The following is a 21,933-nucleotide window of genomic DNA, read 5'->3' as shown; positions in this document are numbered from 1 at the left end:
ATGCATGCATGTATGTGTGTGTGGAGAGAACACAAAAATGTGGCAACATGTTCAAAATTGATAAATTTAGTCAAAAGGGTATATTGCTGACCACTCTACCATTCTTAACACTTTTCTGAAGGTTTAAATGTCATCAAAATAAAAGACTGGGGCAGAAAATAATCCAAGACACAAAATTCAGGAATCTTAATGTAAGTATTACCTAAGGAATTAAGGCAGAATAACAGAATTATTCTCTTTGGTGAGGCTCCTGGATGGTGCTGTCAGTTGAGCACCTAACTCTTGATTTCAGCCCAGGTCATGATCTCAGGGTCTTGAGATCAAGCCCTGCATTGGGCTCCACTCTCAGCGAGGAGTCTGCTTCAGATTCTCGCTCTCTCCTTCTCTCCTCTGCCTTGCACTGGAGCACATGTTCTCTCTCCCTCTCTCTCTCTCTCTCTCTCTCTCTCTCTCTCTCTCTCTCTATCTCTCTCTCTCAAATAAATAAATTTTAGAAAAAAAGAATCATTCTCGGGCAGCCCCGGTGGCGCAGTGGTTTAGCGCCACCTGCAGCCTAGGGCATGATCCTGGAGACCCAAGATCGAGTCCCACGTTGGGCTCCCTGCATGGAGCCTGCTTCTCCCTCTGCCTGTGTCTCTGCCTCTCTCTGTGTGTCTCTCATGAATAAATAAAATCTTAAAAAAAAAAAAAATCATTCTCTTTAGTAAAAGTAGGAAAAGAAAAGAAATGAATCAAGAAGCAGAAGTCATGGGGGGGCAGGACAGGAATTCAGACCACTGTGATTCAAACCTCTATCTTTCTGTCATTATAACCCCAAGTACAAACATAGTATTGGCAGGAACCAAGTAAGCAAAGTTCTGCATGCAGAAACAATGAGTGTTCATTCACCTACCAATATTTATTAAATATCTATGTGCCAGACTCTATGGCAGCAATACAAATAAGAACAAAGGCCCTGGAATCAGAGAGTGCAGGTTCAAATCCCAGCACTACCAAATGCCAGGTCTACCATTTGCTATTTGTGTAACTTTTAGCAAATTACTCAATCTCTCTGTGCTTTGATATTTTCATTTTTAAAGGGAAAATAATAGGGGCACCTGGATGGCTCAGTCAGTTGAGAGTCTGCCTTCAGCTCAGGTCATGATCCTGGGGTCCTGGGATCAAGCTCTGCATCAGGCTCACTGCTCAGTGGGGAGCCTGCTTCTCCTTCTCCTCCCCACTCATGCTCTCTGTTGCTCTGTCACTCTCTCTCTCTCAAATAAATAAACAAAAATCTCTAAAAAAAAAATTAAAAATTAAAAAATAAAGGGAAGGCAATAATAGTACCTAATTTAAAGGATTGTAGTGAAGATTAGGTAACACAACAAATGTAAAATGCTATAATATTGCCTGGCATCTATATACTAAACAACCCAATAGATACTAGCTACTTTTGTGTGTTACTATTAGGCCTAGAGATACTAAGTCAAAGAAGATATGGCTTCTTCCCTCAGGGTTTTTGCAGTCTATCTAGAGAAGCAAACAGGAATCCATGTCCAGAGAATAGTGTGATAAGCAGTATGGTAAAGGTACTGTAAGAGCACAGGGAAGGTGTATTTAAATTAAACAAAGAAAATAAAGTTTACCACAAATGGGACCAGAGATGATTTCTAAAGAACAATAGTTATTTCCTATTCAAAGAGAGTAATTAACCATTTGAGACAATGGTAGAAACATGAAAACATTAATAGGAAAAAGCATGTCATCAGCTGAGGTTAAGTGAACAAGAATGAAAAGTACGGCAGGAAAAACTTAAAGGAAAGCAGGAGCCAGATCATAAATGGCTTGTGTGATAAGGTGAGTTTGGACTTTTTCCTGAAAGCTACAAGGAGCCACTGAAAACACAGAAATAGAGATATGATGTGATTAAATCTCCATGTCAGCAAAATCACCTGGATAGCCAAGTGAAAGGCAATTTAAAGAGGTGACAAGTCCAGTTAGAATTATACTACAGTAACACAGAGGGATAAAAATATATAGGCTTCAACTCTTAGGTATATTACCTAAGAGATGAGAAAACATGCATTCACATGAAAACCTGTACACAAATAGTCATAGTAGCATTATTCTTAAGAGCCAAAGGCTAGAAACAACCCAAATGTCCATTAACTGATACGTGGATTTTTAAAATATGGTATATCCATACGATGAAGTATTATTCATCCTTAAAAAGGAATGAAGTTCAGGGGCACCCAGGTGGCTCAGTGGTTGAGCATCTGTCTTCAGCTCAGGCCGTGATCCCAGGGTCCTGGGATCGAGTCCCACATTGGACTCCCCACAGAGAACCTGCTTCTCCCTCTGCCTGTGTCTCTGCCTCTCTGTGTGTGTGTGTCTCTCATGAATAAATAAATAAAATCTTAAAAAAAAAAAAAGGAATGAAGTTCTGACATCTGCTACAACATAGAAGAGACTTGAAAACATGAGGCTAAGTGAAAGAAGCCAGTCTACAAAAAAGCATATGTTGTATGAATCTATTTCTATGAAACACCTAGAACAACCAAATCCATAGAGAGAGCTGTAGAAGGAAGCCAGCTGCTCTGTCATGATAACACTCAAGCAATCCTACATAGAGGTCTATCTGCAAAGGAAATGAAGCCTCTAGCCAATAGCCAGTGAGAAACCATGGTCTCCTGCCACAGCCATGTGAGTAAGCTTAGAAATGGATCCTCCAGCCCCAGTCAAGTCTTCAGATGACCAGAGCACCAGCAAACATTATGAATGTAACCTCAAAGCCAGAATCACTCAGTTAAGCTGCTCCTAAATTCCTGAGCCACAGAAACAATATGACACAATGTTGTTCTGTGTTTTTGGTTTCTTGGTTTTTTAATATTTTATTTTATTCATGAGAGACATACAAAGAGAGACAGAGACACAGGCAGAGGGAGAAGCAGGCTCCCTCTAGGGAGCCTGATTTGAGACTCAATTCCAGGACCCTGGGATCACAACCTGAACCAAAGGCAGATGCTCTGAGCCACCCAGGTGCCCTGAGATAACGCTTATTATTGTTGTAAGCTGCTGAGTTTTAGAATAATTTGCTATGCTGAAACAGATAATTTATTGAATTAATTAATTCTCCAATAAAACTTTTAAAAGTTTTCAGGGTACCTGGCTGGCTCAGTCAGTAGAGCATTCCACTTTTGATCTCAGGGTTATAAGTTCAAGCCCAACACTGGATGTAGAGTTTACTTAAAAATAAAATCTTTGGGGGATCCCTGGGTGGCTCAGCAGTTTAGTGCCTGTCTTTGGCCCAGGGCATGATCTTGGGTCCCGGGATTGAGTCTGCGTCAGGCTCCCTGCATGGAGCCTGCTTCTCCCTCTGCCTGTGTCTCTGCCTCTCTCCCTCTCTCTCTCCCTCCCTCTCTCTCTCTCTCTCTCTCATGAATAAATAAAATCTTTTAAAAAAATAAAATAAAATCTTTAAAAATAAAAAACTTTTAAAAGTCCGTGTGTACTAGTATATTCATTTACCTTATTTACTAAGCAACTGAACATTCATGTACAGAGCAAAATTCTCCAATTAGCAAATAGCTAATCCACATATACGAAGAAAAATAACCAGATAAATGATTCCCTTAATTCTTTTTATTTTTTTAAATGATTCCCTTTAAAAACAAATAAGTAAACAGGAAACCAAGAATACAAGAACTTCTTTTTAAAGATTTATTGAGAGCACAAAGCCCAATGCAGGGCTCGATCTCACAACTCAGATGATGACCTGAGCTGATATCAAAAGTTAAGCGCTTAACCAACTGAGCCACCCAGGTGCCCAAATACTAGAGCTTTTACTGAAAGGCCTGAAGTATTATAGAATAGTCTTTCAAGGAAAAAAAAAAAAAAAAACTTCAAACAAAAGCTAAAGCCACTATTCAAGAAAGGTTACACTTTTGGGACCCCTGGGTGGCTCAGCGGTTGAGCATTTGCCTTCAGCTCAGGGCATGATCCCAGGGTCCAGGGATCAAGTCCCACATTGGGCTCCCTGTAGGGAGCTTGCATCTCTCTCTGCCTGTCTCATGAATTAAAAAAAAAAAAAAAAAAAAAGATTAATAACTAAAAAGATTTAGTTATTTACTTATGAGAGATAGAGAGACAGAGAGAAAGAGACAGGCAGAGAGAGACAGTTGACCTGCAGTAAGCAACTAATACAAAAATAAGGAGGGAAATAAGCAATGGGAAAACTTTGTCAGAAGAAGATTAAATCTGATACAGAACTTAGCAAAACTTGTATAGGATATAAAGTTAGAAAGTCATGTTTACGAGGGATCTTTTTTATTATTCAATTAATTACCATACACTGTATTTTTAGTTTTGGAGGTAGAGTTTAGTGATTCATCAGTCTTATATAATACCCAGTACTCATTACATCACGTGCCTCCCTTAATATCCATCACCTAGCTATCCCATCCCCCCATCCTCTCCAGCAACTCTGTTTGTTTCCTATGGTTAAGAGTCTTACAGGGGATCTTTTTGGGGAGCTGGGAATATAACACCAGAGTGTAGTAACAGTTGCACAACTCTACAAATTTACTAAAATTATTAACTTGTACACTTTAAAGAGGTAAGTTTTGCAGTATATAAATTACACATCAATAAAGCTATTACTTAAAAAGTGGTATTTGAAAAAAAAAAAGTGGTATTTGTGGGACACCTGGGTGGCTCAGTGGTTGAGCACCTGCCTTTGGCCCACGGTGTGATCCTGGAGTCCCGGGATGGAGTTCCACGTCGGGCTCCCTGCATGGAGCTTACTTCTCTCTCTGCCTACGCCTCTGCCTCTCTCTGTGTCTCTCATGAATAAATAAAATATTTTTTTTAAGATTTATTTATTTATTATTTATTTATTTATTTATTTATGAGAGACAGAGACAGAGAGTCAGAGAGGCAGAGACACAGGAGGAAGGAGAAGCAGGCTCCATGCCAGGAGCCCGACGTGGGACTCAATCCAGGGACTCCAGGATCGCGCCCTGGGCCAAAGGCAGGCGCCAAACCGCTGAGCCTAAATAAAATCTTAAAAAAAAAAGTGGTATTTGTCTGCTGAAGCAAGAAGGGAGAATTTTGTTATTACAGTTCCTGACCGAAGAAAGAAGTAGCCAAGAGAAAAAGTACAATAATTCATTCAATAGACAGGAAAATAAAAATGAAAATTGTCACATATTAAGAAATATTAATGTTTCCATTTCAGCCCAATAAAGGACAGTATTGTGTCACTAGGTAACTCTATATAAATCTTGCTAAGACCACAAAAGCTTACTATTTTAAGAGTAAAAAGACAATAGATTTGGAGACATTAAATGTGGAATCAGGGAAAGAAATACTCCACCTTAATTTCCTATCACCTGGGAGAGAGGTAACAATTTATTCTAATCCCATATGTCTGAGATGTAGAGATGGTATCTCCTATCAGAGAAGAATTTCAAGAGGAAATTTTAAAGCAAAAAAATCAAATCTAGAATCATTCCAAAAGAATGTATGACAATTTCTTTACCAGCAAGCTGACAACAGTCAATTCCCTCAGCCAGCAAAAGATCCAAATGGGGAATTTTTTGGTATTTTTGGAGAAGTTTAATTTGCATTGGTTCAGGGGCTTTTGCAGAAGTTGCCCAACACAGCAGCACTGTATTTTACTCACCCATGTGCAACTACAGAGACCAAGCAAAACTGCACCTATAAACAACCACAATTCACATTTGCTTTGAGCTATGAAAATATTAACCTACTCTGACTTCAGCAAAGCCTGGCTCAAGAGTCTCAACTTCCCAAAACAGCTAAGGTGTCTCTAATTTCAGATCTGCTAGTCTCCTTTCTGCCTTTGGCTAAATCAGTAGCAAGCCTGTTTTTATTTTCCAGATAAAAACAAAAACAAAAAAATTCCACTAACTCATGTAGGTATTTTTTTTTCCTTCATAAAAGAAGGTTCTAGCAAACATATATGAAGTAACATGTATCAATATCTAAACCTCTTCCTTCTAAGTGGCTACAAAAAAGATCAGAATAGTTCAAGGAAGTGATATCCATGATGTCATCCACTTAGACTTGAAAAAGTACATATCAATGAACTTTGTATGTTTCAGTAAAAGAACACATTGTGAAAATTTCCAGTAGCATGCCTAATCCTTAGGCATTCAATAAATTTTAGTTTCTTTCCTTTCCATTAATCCTTACAGTAGTTCCATGAAATAGTTCTTATTTATACTATCCCCAATAAAAAGCAGGAAAACAGAAAGAAGATAATTTCCTGAGTGACCATCCAGACCAGACATGACATTCAGGCCTCCAGATGATAATGAAGGAAATTAAACTTTCATCAACTCTTCTACCTCTCTTCCTAGGCAGCAGTGTCAATTCCAAGGACCATGTTCCTTTTGCTACAGAAAGTAGCTCAATGGGGCACCTGGCTGGCTCAGTTGCTGGAGCATGCAACTGTTGATCTCAGCGTTGTAAGTTCAAGCCCTACATCAGACATAAAGTTTACTTAAAAAAAAAAAAAAAGTAACTCAACTGTTTCCTTGTAGCAACGTATTTATGATTACTGTTCTTTGTGACTGAGAGCAAGAATCTCAAGAATTTTTGCTGTTCTACCTGCAGGTACAAGAGTCCAAGATTGTCAGCAACCTCTGGACCCTCTACAAAGTTCATAGGATTCCTGGTTGGAGGGATTGTAGGGAGTAGTGTCACCATCTTTTTGGCTATCAAGTTCACTCTCTGAGTGATCCAAGTTTCCTGCAATCATGAGCAATGGGATCTCCACATACCTAAGAACACAGAAAACTAGAACTACGTGAACCAGCACTACCTTACTTTGACAGGAAATGTTATGACGGAAATAGGTTTGCAGAGCTGTGTGAAGCTGCCATCTATAGCTTTCTGCAGGCATCTGACAGAAGACAGATACAGGAGCCAAAGCCATATCTGCTGTATTTTTGTTTAGCCCAGAGCTTAAGATAGGAACACAAGCATGTTACCGTCAAATCAAACTCTAGTGGTTGCAGATAGACAGATTCTGTCACCAGTAACAAAATTTATAATTGCCATGATGGCCTGGCTACTGTCAAAACAGGCCCTCTGTTGCATTTAGTCTACTATTCACATAAGCTACAGAACATTAAAGTGACCAGAAGAATTACCTAGCCCATTACCCCAAGTCAGTTTACACAATGGCTCTAATACAAGAGCTTCTGCCCTCCAAGGACTGGATCATGGTTTGTATACACATGTGTAAATTCATGGTTCTGCAATACAACCACCAAAATGCGTAACTGCTTATGCTGTTTCTCGGCATTCAATAAATTTTAACAAGATACTGTATGTAGTCCACAACATTAGTCCACAACAATAAATTTTAACAAGATACTGTATGTAGACCATCACGGGGCTATGAGAGTGCATCCTTAAACAATAATCAAATCTGATCTATTCTATAGTTCAGAACTGTAAATATTAACAGAACAGCTTAGGAAAGGAGCAGGGAAATGTAAATAAACCTGGAACCTACCTTGTTTACAACTCCCACAGACAGATGAAATTCAATTCCATGCCAACCATACCCCTCGATCACTAAAACACAAACAGAAAAATAAAAGTTCATGCAATATAAGCAGTTCTTCCAGTTCCTAAAGGGCATTTGGTTTCAAAGGTATGAAGCTGTTTATCTCCTTTCTATCCTCTTCATGCCTACAACAGTCGTTGAGTTCTGTCACTGGCAAAAACGCCCAGATAGGTGGAGCTAAGTGATAGGTAACACTTGACTGAGCACTTACTATATATGCTAGGCACTGTTCTAAGCATTTAAATGTTCTAATTTAATCTTCAACAACCCTGTGAGTTGATTACTCTTAAGTCATTTTACATCCAAATCACAACTGACCTATACCTCTGAAAATTGCTCTTACTGGTGTTAAGAAATGCCTTTTAAATAAATGTAGGTGATCTCGACCACTGTAGCTGGGCTGTCTCAATAGCTGATATATCTACAAATGTTCCATATTCATCCATTCATTATGTATTTCTTGAGTTCTCACAATGTGCTGAGCACTATACCAGGTGCTAAAGAGGATTTATCCTGTCTTTTAAGAGAAACTAGTTGAGGAGATCAGACTATACTACAAGAAATGGTTCAAGAAATGGAATGCCCTTGGGCAGCCCGGTGTCTCAGCGGTTTAGCGCCACCTTCAGCCCAGGGCCTGATCCTGGAGATCTGGGATCGAGTCCCACATCAGGCTCCCTGCACGGAGCCTGCTTCTCCCTCTGCCAGTCTCTCTCTCTCTCTCTCTCTCTCTCTCTCTCTCTCTGTCTCTCTCATGAACAAATAAAATCTTAAAAAAAAAATGGAATGCCCTTTTATGAGGTATACTCTCTTGTACAACTATTCAGTAAAAACAATAAGCTTTGACAAAAGGGGAGGAAAGCTTCACATAAAAGCTAGACCTTTAAAAAAAAGGTACATCAAAGAGAGGAGAAAGGCAAGGAAATGTGACCAAAAACAGGGTGGCAGGGACACATTGTGTATCTGAGGTCCTTCATAATCTGAAGCACCCAGCCACTGATCTCCCTCCTCTTTCCATTAGCTGTACCAAACTTCTTACTTCTGGGATATACAATCTTTAATAGTTCCACAGTTTTCTTACTGCATAAAATGCCCCCCCTACCCCTTTCCCTGGTAGGTAGCATTAACTAATCCTAGTAAACAGTAGGCACTCAATAAACTACAGCTAGTTAGAAGTCATTTTTATTATTAAAGGTTCAATTGAAACATTTTTCTAAAGCCTTTCCCAACTCCCCAGAGTTAATTTACTTGCCTCTCCACCACACTCACATGGCATTTGTCCATTTTTCCATTAGAGCGATAAAACATTTTATTGTCCCCACGTTTCCTCTTTCTTTTTCTCTTACTTGTCTGAACAGGAATCATCTTTCATACAACTCAATGTGCCCTAAGACCTAACACAGTGTCTGGCACATAACAGGTGCCCGTTATAGTATTGTTGACTGAAATACCATTGACCCAAATTTACAAAATAAATAATAAAAGGATTCCTCTAAAACGTCAGTTCCTTTAGTACATTTAAATGATCGTTTGTCAAAATCTAATGCACTTATACATTTTCATGAATACATCTGCTATATAACTATGCCAACAATTCATGTACAAAAAGTCAAAGTGAAAAAAAAAAAAAGTCAAAGTGGATTCACTAAAAACTACCAGGCTCACTACTTTTTGCTTAACAACAAAATGAGGTCTTCATTCATGCCAACTGAGACAGAAAAAATTAACTGAATTGATAATTTAGATATTGTGGCTGGAGACCATTCTCAGGGAAATAGTGCCACAGCTTTGTATGCAGTCTGCATGTTTAAATAGGTATTTATATTGGCTTTAGCCATGGATCGTGGAGGTTACAAATTTAGAAGTCCAATCATAAATCCAAGATTTATTTATAGAAACTTTCCATATGGTAGGAGTTTAAGAAGTAAAACAGCAGCCTTTTTGCCTGCCGAAAGCAAAGAGTAGCAGAGCGCCAAAGGAATAAACCCTCTCCTGACTCTGCTCCTGGCACTGTTCAAAGCAGAGGAAGAAATGTGCAGGGCAAGCAAGAGCCTTGCTGAAAACCAGTCACCCAGGGCAACGGGCATTTTGAATGTCTGTGCTATTCAAGGCTTAAATATTAATTGTATACATGCCCATGTTCATTTAAAGCACAACTTGTGGCTTGGAACTTAAAAAATTCTAATGTGCTAGTTTGTCCACATATTAATGGAGTCAGCCAGGTTTTAACATGCCAAGCTTAAAATACTCTCTAAATCATTATGCAAAGGTATGAACTCAATCCTTTATTCTCAGGAAAAGGCACTTAAGGGAGAAAGACTAAAGCAGTAGTATTTCTAGGGAAGCCATAACAGAAAAAGTCAACTCCTACACAGTGATGAGTTATCTTTTAAAAATAGATGAATAGAAAGAAGATATAAGATAATGACAAATTACTTACAATTATTAACATCAAAATGAGATCCAGGATTTTTAGTTCAATGTTGTCAGAGAATGCATTTTGAAACTGACTTCTAAACGAGACCTTCTTATAAAAAAGTTGTTTTAGTCATCCACTGACTAAGCCCCTTTAGAATCCAGTCTTATGCTACACTGAAATGAATTATATTTTTATGTGAACGGTATTATAAACAAAGTTCTTCTAATCTTTTATATTACTAGCTTTAGAAAAATTCCAATAAAATGACTAAAACTTTATAACTAAACCCTGGAAGTTTACAAATCCAATCCCTTCATTCTCAGTTGGGAAACCAGAGTAGAAGAGGTTCAGTGACTTGATAACATAAAAACTTGGGCCAGAATCTGATTACCTGTCCAGTGTATTTATCCTACTACATATTACAGAACACACAGCTTTATTAAGACAGAAAATGCTTTGGAAATTATAGCAGAAGAAAAATTTAAATACCTACAAGCTTTCCCTAACTGAAAATAATTTAAAAATTAAATGTGTGTGCCCTGAAGTTTTATAAAGGCTGTTTCTTTAAAAATTAGGCATTAGGGACGCCTGGGTGCCTCAGCAGTTAAACAGCTGCCTTCGGCTCAGGACGTGGTCCTGGAGTTCTGGGATGAAGTCTCGTGTCAGGCTCCTACATGGAGCCTGCTTCTCCTCCCTCTGTGCCTCTGTCTCTGTGTTTTTATTTATTCATGAGAAACAGAGGGAGAGAGAGAGGCAGGGACATAGGCAGAGGAAGAAGCAGGTTCCATGCAGGGAGACGGATGCAGGACTCGATCCCAGGACTCCAGGATCATGCCCTGGGCCAAAGGCAGGCACTAAACCGCTGAACCACCCAGGAAATCCCCCTAAAATATAACGTTTTCTTAATGACTGAATGACTCTCCTATGCTTACAAATGTGACTGCAGGAGAAGGAGCTGAATGACCTAGCTGGTTATTGTATCACCCACCAGAAAGCACATCTCCACCATCACTGAAGTCTGAGCATCCGTGTGGGGAACACCTGCCTTCATTGTGGAACAGCATATCTGTGCCCTACCTACACATATTCCCACTCTCATGCATGTACAGCTACACCTAAAGGAGAGGGGTTCGGGGGTGGGGGTTAAAGTATATGTTAAAATATATTTCACATAAAATTTAGCATTTTAACCATTCTTAGAGAGAGGCAGAGACACAGGCAGAGGGAGAAGCAGGCTCCATGCACCAGAAGCCCGATGTGGGATTCGATCCTGGGTCTCCAGGATTGCGCCCTGGGCCAAAGACAGGTGCCAAACCACTGCGCCACCCAGGGATCCCGTATTAACCATTCTTAACGTAAAAAAAAAAACCATTCTTAACGTGTACAATTCAGTGGCAACAAGTGCATTCACAATGTTGTGCAACCATCACCACTATCCATCTCCAGAATTTTTCATCATCCGAAATAGAAACGCTACCCGTTTGACAGTAACTCCCCATTTCTCCTCCCTCTGGTCCCTGATAACATCTACTCTACTTTCTCTATCTCTATGTATTTGCCTATTCTATAAGCCTCATGTAAGTGAAATCACACAATATGTCTCTTTGTATCCAGGAATCTTTCACTTAGCATAATGTCTTCAAGGTTCATTCACCTTGTAGCATGTATCAGAATTTCCTTTTTAACGCTAAATAACATTCTATTGTATGTACATTATCACATTTTGTTTATCCATTCATCAGTGGAGGGACACTTAGATTGTTTCCACCTTTTGGCTACTGTAAATAATGCTGCTGTAAACATTGATGTAGGAGTATCTGTTTAAGTCCCCACTTTCAATTCTTTTGAGTGTCACTCAGGAGTAGAATTGCTGAATTGTATGGAAATTTTATGTTTAACATTCTGAGGAACCAAAATTGCTTTTCACGGTGGCTGTACCAGTGTATATTCTCACCAATGATGCACGAGGGTTCCAGTTTCTCCTCAGTTTTTTTGTTGTTGTTGTTATTGTTTTGTTTTGTTTTTGATAATAGCTATCCTAACAAGTCTCAAGTGGTATCTCATTGTGGTTTTAATTTACATTCAAAGGAAAGGGTCCTTCTGTCTATGGCTTTAATATATTTTGTATCTGAAAGTGTTCCTATGGCACTTGCCCATCTCCACTCCACAAAGATGTGTCTTATCTTCTGGCTCTCCGTGATGGTTCTCAAGAATCTACCACTCATTCCCTGCACTAGTCACTTCAAATCTTGTCCACTATGACTACCACCATACTCTACTTTCTCTGCCTTTCTTGCACATCCTTTTACCTATGCTTCTCAAAAAACGCTCATCTATTTATAACCAGACATTGCCAGTTTAATCAACACACTCCTTCAACTTCTGAAAGAACCAACTACTCCCAGCACTTTTGGCACTTTAAGTCTTCTCAGGAATTGTCAACAATGCTCAAAAATTCTTTCTTGACTATCTAAGGCACTTGCTTTTCTTTTTCTTGGTTTTAGGTTCTGCATTCTTTTGGATGCTTGAAAATGACAGAAAGTTAGTTTAGAGATAACCAAAGTTCTAAGTCTACCTGCATTTAAGCAGAGCTTATAGATATATAAAATGAATCCATTAAACTCACTTTCAAGGAATAATTATGAGAGAGAAATTATATAGATCTTAAAATATAATGAATGTTTTAGGGGGAAAAGGGCAGATCACAATAAAGGGAATCAGAAGTGTTTTTGCAAAGGAGTTATGTTTACATAAGGTGATTAGGGTAGGCCTCACTGAGAAAGTGACATTGAAGCAAGATTTGACAGTGATGAAGGTTAGCCATATAGGTATCTAGAGGAAGAGCACAGGAAACAGTCACTACAAAAGCCCTAAGGCAGAAGCAGGACTGTCTCCTTCAAGGAATAGCAAGAAAGCTAATGTGGCTGCAGCAGAGTGAACAAGGGGGATTCAGTAGGTAAGGTCAGAGAGGTTAATAGAAGACCAGAGAAGATAAGGCCTTATGGGTATTTACTCAAGAGTGTAATGGGGAGCCACAGCAGGGTTTCTGAACAGAGGAGTGGCATGATCTCACGTAGGTATAATGAGAATGATTCAGGCAGCTGTGCCAAAAGTAAAGAGTAGAAGCTGGGAGATCAGTTAAGAAATGCTACAATATATAAAAAAAAAAAAAAAAGAAAAAAGAAATGCTACAATAATCCAGGCAAGAGAGGACAGTGGCTTTAGACCACTGGCTAAGTAGTAGCAAGAGAGATGGTGAGTTGTTGATTTGGATATATTTTGAACACAGGTCCAGTGAGTTTTCCTGGCAGACTGCACATGGGGTATAAGAGAAATATAAGGTCCAAAGTTTTGACCAGAACTAAAAGAACAGAGTTGCCATAAAATAAGACAGGGAAAACTGCTGGTGGGGAAAAAGTTTAGAGGAGGAAAATGGATCGTTTTAGTTCTGTGTATGTTGAGTTTGAGACAGCTTCCAACTTTGCAACAAATAAACAGGTTGATGAAATAATGGTTTTTGACATTTCTCTTTTACTATCCTGTATTAGATAATAAACCATAGGTTTAATTTGGTATAGATTCTACAGTTTTACAACAAATTAATTTCAGCAGTTACCACATCCATGAAAAAAAAGACATGTTCATAATTTGGTGCTGGTTAATTCCCAATCACTGACTACATCTTTTAAAGCCTGATGATCAAGACTGAAATCCACCTCAGTCACAGATATGGAGCCAAATCTCAGTAAATGAGGAAGAGTAACAAAAGAGAACAAGCCCCTGGCATCTATTATGAACACTGAATTCTTCATCCTGACTGCAACTGGAGGATTCCAGTGATCCCAACATATCAACTTCAGTCTGACATAAGTCTTCTTGTTCTAAACACAACTTTTTTTTTTTTTTTCTCCTTCTATTTCCTGGAAGGTCCCAAAAGAAGAGAATGGTTCAGAGTGTGAGACTAAACACCATTTAGGAAGAAAAAGAATTCAGAGAGGAGCCTATATCAGAATAGCACTATTCCCATATTCTTCTGGTCCAGGCCACTGGAGAAATCACAAAATCATACCATCTCAAGGCTGGAAAGGGATCATCATGTGTCAACAAATATTTTCCAAGTGACCATGTGCTAGATGTTAAGGATACACAGATGATTATGACAAAATCCCTATTCAAGGCACTGTGTACTAAGTATTTTAATAGAGGAATTACCTAAGGGTTATGGGAATATAAAGGCAAAAATAAGAGTATATTTTCAAAATAAATTGCCAAGAATTAACTTGGGATGATCATCATATCTCCTATCATCATATCTCCTATCAAAATCATATGGTGATTCAGGCTAAGGAAAAAGCAGAACTGTAGTCCTAACAGGGCTGGGACTTACACCACAGCCTCTCAGAATCAGTCTTATTCTTCTATGTGACTAAATAGTTAAAGGTGCTTATGATCATTTCCATCCTCGTTTCATTGCTTTTCCACAAAAAACTGGGATCATGAGAAAACACTGTTCTAGTCCAACCATTTACTAGGTGCCAATCTTCAAATTTTACAAGATAGTACTTAATCCTTTAAAATATTTGCTGAAAGAAAAGAGTGCCTCTCTTCCCTTCCCAAAGGAAATGTTATTTAACCTAGGCTATTTACAGAGGTCTAGGCCACAAGTTTAACTTCTAGAATAAAACTAACCATAACCACTACCGATGCCATGTGACTTTTCCTCTGGCCCAAGTTCTAAACCTTCAACCTTCCAAGGTTTAGGAATCTAACTCTGGGCCTTCTGACACCATTACTTTTCATTTTACTGCTAATTGTGACTCTCAGGAATTCACTCACAAAGAACTACAGGAATTTACTCTAATAATCTACAAACCATATTTCATTTTCATTTTCCAGGCAAAATCTCAAAGGCCTGTAATGCACAATGTCAGAAAGTATCATCCGTCTTTATACATCTCCCAAATTATTTCTGACATATGAGTTTTTACTTATTGGTAACCTCTCTCTACCCAAATAGAAACAACCATGATAATATATTCTAGCAAACTGCTGCTATCTCAGCAATTACAATGGAGTATATGCTTTCAATAGTGAGTCAAGCCTTGGGAGTGGTTTAGCACATGGAAATTCACCAGCTGGCATCTACAATTAGATTCAAGGAGACAAATGGAATTTTTGTATCAGGTTTTTCCAAGAGTTAACTAGTTCTTAAATTGATTATACTCTTCTGAAGTATTTACAGATGAAATGATATCATGTCTGGGATTTGTTTTAAAATATTGAGGAAGAAGGGGGAGCAAGGTTAAACAAGAATGGTCATGTGTTGACAACTGTTGAAGCTGAATGATAGGCACACAGTGGTGGTTCATTTTATTATTCTCTTTATTTTTGTATGTGCTTGAAATTTTCCATAATTAAGATTTTTTTTAAACTTATGTCATGATACTTAACTTGAAAACAAAGAACAAAGTAATTCTTGGGACCAATAAGCTCCATAACCTACCAGTGTAAAAACTGTTCTTAATACCTCAATTTTAACACTTCTTTCTCACTGAACCAGTATTTATTGAACACAACTACCATGTCTCAGGCACCAATCTGAGGGCTGAGGATACAATGATAAACTAAATTCTCTCTCTCTCAGGGAATCTAAGCAGGGAGTGTATGGCTATAAAAGGCAAGTACATGGTGTTATAGACCAAACAACAAGGAGATCTAATCCAACCCTGGCCAATCAGGGAAAGTTTTTCCAGCACCATCTAAGTTAATTCTGAAAGATCCAACCCACAGAACAAATTATTTGGGGCACCTGACTGGTTGAGTCAGTGGAATATGCAACTCTTAATCTCGGCATTATGAGTTCAAGCCCTATACTGGATATAGACATTACTTAAACAAACAAAACCCCACCAACATTTAAAAAAAAAAATCTTGGAAAAAAAAAAAGAGAACCAAATCATTTTTTTTGCCCACGTTGACCTTTATCATTTTACAGGCACCTGTGTGGCTCACTGACTGAACGTCTGCCTTTGGCTCAGGTTGTGATCCCGGGGTCCTAGGATCGAGTCCCTCATTGGGCTCCCCACAGGGAGCCTGCTTCTCCCTCTGCCTATGTCTCTCCCTCTCTCTCTGTGCTCTGTGTCTCTCATGAATAAATAAATAAAATCTTAAAAAAAAAAAAAAAAAAAGATTCTCTTTTCCACAAAGCTATGTAAGGAGGAGGGTGCCTGAGGCACCACCAAGCCAAGCAGGCCAGGTGGCAGTCTGTGTGGGCCAGTCGCTGGGCTCTTTCAGGTGCTAGAGAGCCTATGAGGTGAAGATGAATGAAGTCCGTCCTCATGTTTTCCAGAAACCACTTAGAGGATGGCTGTGATAAAATCACTAGGAGTATATAGGTAGCTGCAGATGAATATTCAAGTCCATAACTATCGTGGTTAAAATTCTTCAGACTCAAAGGCAAAATGGAAAAAAAAAGAATTGGTCAAGAAGATATGAACTGAGGGCAGCCTGGGTGGCTCAGCGGTTTAGCGCCGCATTGAGCCCAGGGCCTGATCCTGGAGACCTGGGATCGAGTCCCACATCAGGCTCCCTGCATGGAGCCTGTTTCTCCCTTCCCTGTGTCTCTGCCTCTCTCTCTCTCTCTCTCTCTCTGTCTCTCATGAATAAATAAAATCTTTAAAAAATATATGCATTGAAACAGATGATGAAAATATTTTAACATTGATCACCTCACAGTAGGTTATGTAGAAAATACATATTTTAATACTTGTAACTGCTGGGCAATAAAGTCTGTTATCTTTAAGATTTAAAAAATGAGGGGATCCCTGGGTGGCGCAGCGGTTTGGCGCCTGCCTTTGGCCCAGGGCGCGATCCTGAAGACCCGGGATCGAATCCCACGTCGGGCTCCCGGTGCATGGAGCCCGCTTCTGCCTATGTCTCTGCCTCTCTCTCTCTCTGTATGACTATCCTAAATAAATAATAAAAAAAAAACTATTTAAAAAAAAAAAAAAAAAGATTTAAAAAATGAACTAAAGAATGTATCTCTCTATAATGCAGAAGTTATCAAATGATCATTCACTCAATACTTATTAAAGACCAGCATATGTCAGTCAGCATGTGCTAGATAAAAAGAATAAAACATTGTCTCTACCCTCCTGGGGTTTATAAACTTGGAGCATAGGAAGACAAAAACAAGTAAGCAAGCAAGCCATCAAACTACAGATGACACTTGAACATGGGACCCTTCTCTTCCTTATGATTTTCTTCATAACATTTTCTTCTAATTTACTTTATTGTATAAATATAGCAGTTAAAACATAGAACATACAAAATATGTGTTACCAGTAAAGCTATTTGTTATCAGGCTATTTGTTATCGGTGGTAAGGCTTATGGTCAGCAGGCTTTTATGTTTGGGGAGAGACAAAATTTATATATGGGTTTCAGCTGTGTGGGGTTCAGTGCCCCAACCCACCCATTGTTCAAGGGTCAACTGTAATTATAAATTTGTCTGAGTTATAAAGGAAACAAAGGAGAGGCTTTGTGGGCAGAAAGTACTTTTTAGATATGGTGGTAAGGAAAGTTGAAAACACTGAAATAAAACCAGCTGTTAATAATGGAACGACTGAAGGGGAAAAGAATACCAAAGAAGAGGTGAAAGCAGTACAAATAAAGAAATCTACATTTTATTCTTTTTTTTTAAGATTTTATTTATTTATTTATTAGAGACAGAGAGAGAGAGAGAGAGAGAGAGGCAGAGACACAAGCAGAGGGAGAAGCAGGCTCCATGCAGGAAGCCTGACATGGGACTCAATCCCGGGTCTCCAGGATCACACCCTGGACTGAAGGCAGCACTAAACCACTAAGCCACCGGGACTGCCCTCTAGATTTTATTCTAAAATCTAGAAAAGTGACTTGATTCAGTTTAAGTTTTTAAGTTCATTCCTGCCAGCTTGGGGAGAAGGGACTGAAAAAGAATAATAATTTTTACCAAGAAGAATTGTAGATGAGTAAAACCAAAACCCCAAAATTCTGGCCAGTGGAAATTATCTCTGCAATTCTATTACCAACCTAAAATCTTTTAAATTGCTACTCAGTCCAGGCTTCACCTACAGTTTTTTGTTTGTTTTTTGGTTTGAGGTTTTTTTAAAAAAAATGCTTACAACTAATGGGTCATGACCGTTGAGATCTTTGGAAAACAGAAACAAGCCCAGATGCCTGGGGGTTAAGCATTCTTCTCATTCTCTAATTGCCAAAGTCAGATTAATTTTCATTTACTCATCTCCTATTCCACAATCAGCTTCTTGACTGAAAGGAAGGGAGTAGGGGACTTCCTCCAACGTTTCAGACAAAGATACGCTTTAGCTTTACGAAACCTCAGATAAGGAATGTATGTAATTGCATAACCTTCCTCCTCACTGCCAACTATGTTCCAGGTAGGAACTCCACTATGAAAGCAATTCTAATTTTCCTGTCCAAATTTGCCAGATCTTAGAAAGCCGCCTGAACAAATCCACTTAATTCTGCTTTAAAAAAAAGTTTTCTCATTCCAAAGTCTGAACAAGAATACATTGCTAATAGCATTTGCTATTGATAAAGAAAGAAAAATAAATTCCACTATCAATCCTCAGGGCATGTGGCCAACAATAAAAGCACTAACAAACTAAGTCATGCAACCAAGATATTTTACTCAGTTATTTAAACGTCAGAATGGAAGAAGTGAGAGTACCAACATCTGTGGAATACCCATAAGATTTTGTCACATTATTTCACTCAATCCTGAGAATATCCCTACAAGATAAGTACATCCCATTTTACTGATGAGGACACAGGCCCCGAGAAGTTGACACTAGTGCCAGCTCACCCCATGATAAGTGGCTTCCAATGGCCCATACTCTTTCCACTAAACAAATGTTTAAATAAAGATCTAAATTACAAAAATTCCACATGACCAATGTACTAATAGATAAATAAGTTTATATATATAGACGTGTGTGCACGTGTGTTTCCTTTAGAGGCCTAAACATCAACTGCAATACCTATCTTTCAGTGGGGAAAGAATTTAGGATTCCTACCTGGAGATAGACCACAAGAAAGCACCTCCAAAGAGATAAGGGAGTTTGTGCCAGCTATCATGGTTATTTGCCTTTTTTTTTTTTTTAAGATTTTATTCTTTTTTTTTTTCTCTTTTTTTTAAGGAAACTGAGACACAGAGTAGATACATGACTCAAGGTTGAACACCCCTAGGTGGAGAGTGATGGAGCCAAAATTTTTTTTTATATTTTATTTATTTATTCATGATAGTCACAGAGAGAGAGAGAGAGGCAGAGACACAGGCAGAGGGAGAAGCAGGCTCCATGCAGGGAGCCCGACGTGGGATTCGATCCCGGGTCTCCAGGATCGCACCCTGGGCCAAAGGCAGGCGCCAAACCGCTGGGCCACCCAGGGATCCCAAGATTTTATTCTTAAGTAATCTCTATGCCCAACATGGGGCTTGACCTCACAACGCTGAGATCAAGAGTCCCATGCTCTTCCAACTAAGCCAGCCAGGCACCCCAAGTTATTTGCTCTTAATGAAGCCAAAGGAGCTCCTCCTTAAAAGCAGTATGTACTTTCTTAGGGCTGCAGTGACTGCAATGAGTCCCTAACAAAAGCTACAGGGAGCCTCATACACAAGGACCATTCCTAAATTCAGGTAAGTCTGTAAGTGACTGAGTTAGTGACAATGGGCTGCCCCAGTGGCTCAGGGGGTTTAGCTCTGCCTTCAGCCCAAAGCGTGATCCTGAAGACCCAGAATCGAGTCCCACATCAGGCTCCTTCCATGGAGCCTGCTTCTCCCTCTGTGTCTCTGTCTCTCTCTCATTCTGTGTCTCTCATGAATAAATAAATTAAATCCTTAAAAAAAAAAAAAAGGTTAGTGACAATGAGTAACAAGTATATACAAAAACAACCATTTTGTCAACAAAATCAAAGACAGCATACATGAAAGCACATAACAGTGGCCAGCATAAAACAGATACTTAATAAAAACTAGTTTCTTCTACTCTCTGCTCCAAGTTCTTTGTATAAAAAATATTAATACTGGGCAGCCCCGGTAGCTCAGCAGTTTACCACCGCCTTCAGCCCAGGGTGTGATCCCGGGATGGAGTCCCACATCAGCTCCCTGCATGGAGCCTGCTTCTCCCTCTACCTGTGTCTGTGCCTCTCTCTTTCTCTTTCTCTCTCTCTCTCTCTCTCTCTTCTCCCTCTACCTGTGTCTGTGCCTCTCTGTGTGTGTGTCTCTCATGAATAAATAAAATCTTTTTTTAAACAATATATATTAATACTAAGTGTGCTGGATGGAGCCATAACCTCTTACTTAGATGGGCAAATTGGTGAAATGTTCTCTCAAACCTAGACAGACAAAGTCTATCTGGTCCCACGTTTGCTAAGAGCAGGAACACAACCAGCCACACCTCAGAAGTCAGAAGTCTTAAGGATTACTTCATTTCCTCTAATCAGCAGCACAGCAAATGGACAGAAAAGTATCTTCAAAGCAAGTCTCCCCAAGTGAGTATAACACAGCTAGCTAAGCAAAACCAACAAACTACCATTGCAATCTACAGTAGAATCTGCATTTCTCCACTTCTATGACCATTGGGTGGTCAAATGCAACCTAGTATATTAAATCCTTACTAAACACCTTTCACTAAAGCAACTTATTCTTCAATTATCCCAATGATTTAACTTTTGAAATGAAATTATCTTTTCTTAAAAAAAAAAACATTTTTTTTGTTTTTTTTTTTTTAGATTTTATTTATTTATTCATAGAGAGAGAGAGAAATAGAGAGGCAGAAACACAGGCAGAGGGAGCCTGACATGGAACTCGATCCCAGGACTCCAGGATCACGCCCTGTGCCAAAGGCAGGCACTAAACCGCTGAGCCACCCGGAGAACCCGAAATTATCTTTTCTTAAAAAAAAATTATTTAAGGGGATCCTGGATGGGCTCAGTCAGTTAAACATCTGACTCTTGATTTCAGCTCAGGTCATGATCACTGCATGATCATGAGACTGAGCCCCACATTGGGCTCTGCGCTGGGTGTGGAGTTTGCTTAGGATTCTCTGCTTCTCCCTCTGCCCCTCTCCCTCTCTAAAAAAATAAAAATAAAAAATTATTTTAAGTCAATTCTATCATTTAGATGCTTCTGAGATTCAGACTCTGGGATTAACAATCTACTGTAATTAAAGTTGAGATACTGTAAAGTGGTAGTGATTGCAGGAGTACATACAGTCATAACAATAGGGATCAAATGAAAATTGCAAGAGGGCCCTTAAGGTTCACCTAACTTAATGCTCTTATTTTACAGAGGAAAAAACCTCAGGCCAAAGACATCAGACAACTTGTTCCAATATTATATTCCTTATTAGTGACAGAATGAGGATCTTTAAACCCCAAGCCCAATGATGCCCTGTTGGCCAGATGACCTTTCTCTAATAATATTAGTCACCCCTCATCAGATAATTAGAATGTGCCAGGTGCTATACTAAGGGTTTTACATGTGCAATCTCATTTAATCTCACCAAAATCCTAGGAGGAAGGCATTATCAAACCTATTTTACATATGAGGAAATCAGAATTCAAACTCAAGTCTGGGGATCCCTGGGTGGCGCAGCGGTTTGGCGCCTGCCTTTGGCCCAGGGCGCGATCCTAGAGACCCGGGATCAAATCCCACATCGGGCTCCCTGCATGGAGCCTGCTTCTCCCTCTGCCTGTGTCTCTGCCTCTCTCTCTCTCAGTCTGTGACTATGATGAATAAATAAATGAAATCTTAAAAAAAAAAAAAAAACTCAAGTCTGTCTGATGCTAAGTCTTTGGTTTTAACCATTACACTATGTCTACATTCCATTCATTCACTCATTCATTCATTCACCAAATACTCACTAAAGAAGTGTAACATGT

At 39.1% G+C, this 21,933-nt stretch overlaps 1 protein-coding gene across 2 annotated transcripts in view; it reads right to left on the bottom strand.

The window, feature by feature from the left end:
* Positions 1–21,933, bottom strand: part of MRTFA (myocardin related transcription factor A) — a 195,563-nt gene that overhangs the window by 153,103 nt on the left and 20,527 nt on the right. For both annotated transcript variants that reach the window (XM_072741232.1, XM_026017305.2), the window contains exon 2: positions 7,526–7,587. The gene's annotated coding sequence lies outside the window, so the exon portion shown is untranslated. The remainder of the gene's footprint in view (positions 1–7,525; positions 7,588–21,933) is intronic.

The sequence above is a fragment of the Vulpes vulpes genome, chromosome 16 (genome assembly GCF_048418805.1).
Source record: "Vulpes vulpes isolate BD-2025 chromosome 16, VulVul3, whole genome shotgun sequence".
Classification (NCBI taxonomy): domain Eukaryota; kingdom Metazoa; phylum Chordata; class Mammalia; order Carnivora; family Canidae; genus Vulpes; species Vulpes vulpes.
Note: the sequence above shows the minus strand (reverse complement) of the source record. Positions and strands in the feature narration are given on the sequence as shown.